Source organism: Alligator sinensis, unplaced genomic scaffold, assembly GCF_000455745.1.
Source record: "Alligator sinensis unplaced genomic scaffold, ASM45574v1 scaffold940_1, whole genome shotgun sequence".
NCBI classification, from domain to species: domain Eukaryota; kingdom Metazoa; phylum Chordata; order Crocodylia; family Alligatoridae; genus Alligator; species Alligator sinensis.
The window spans coordinates 188,964-190,039 of NW_005842177.1; positions in this window are offsets into that span (position 1 = coordinate 188,964).

Below are 1,076 nucleotides of genomic sequence, written 5' to 3' on the forward strand. Positions count from 1 at the left end.
CCTGGCACTGCCTTACTCCCATGGCATGACACAGCCTCACCAAGTGGGCTGCAGGGAAAGGGATCCAGGTCTCTCTCCCCACAGCAGCCCTGGCCCTGCAGTGTGATGCTGTCCTGCCAGGGCTACTGTAGGGACACAGTCCAGACCCCTTTTCCCTGCAGGCCCCCTAGCCAGGCAGTCTCTCTGGCCAGGAGTCCCTTTCCCCACAACAGCCCCAGCCCCATGATGTGCTACTACCTGGCTAGAAGGGCCATGGGAGAAGGGGTCTGAGGTCTCCCTACACCGAGGCATTGCTGACAATTGCCAGCTGGTAGGAGTGGCTGGGGAGTGGGGCCACACCTGCAGCCTCCTGGGAGGTATGTGGGAGCACCTCCAGTGTCCAGTGCAGGCAGGCTCGAGTCACCCCTTACAAAACCGCGAACATTTGTTCGATTTGCTTGCATTTAACCTTGTAGCACTTTATAGCACTTTTAAATAAGGCACAATAGAGTGCTTCTGCCAGGGGCTTTTTGAAATCTGTATTTAGCCTTAGTTTAATAGCCTCTATAGCATGGGAAGGCAATAATCTGGAGAAGTAAGCAGTTTTACTGGATAACAATTTTTATGTGAAATGGAGCTCATATGCTACAAATTCTTCACAAATGTACACTGCTGGCCTGATAGATTATGTTTGTTATTCAGGATGCTTGTGGTAATGGTTTTCCCAAATATTACTGGTGTTAATAATTTCAGAATTACTTTCTTCGGGACTTTTATCAAGTAGAGACTGCTCTGCAGATGTTAAAACAGTAAATCTTAAGTAAGTCAGATGTAGAGCTGTATGTTTCTTTTACCTGCTTGAGAATAAATATAACATTGGTCATTCTCAACTGAAGGTTTTAGATTGGAATGCCTGAAGGAAAGTATCTGAATCTCAATTTTGATACTTACATAAATTCAATTTCTGGTTTCCCTAACATCCTGCAGCCTCTTCAGTGCTGATTAGTTATAATCTAGTCTCCCATCCCTCTCAGTGATCTACTGAAAAAGGAATCAGTTGCAGATTTAGGACCAAAGAGACAATATCTTTCCCAAAA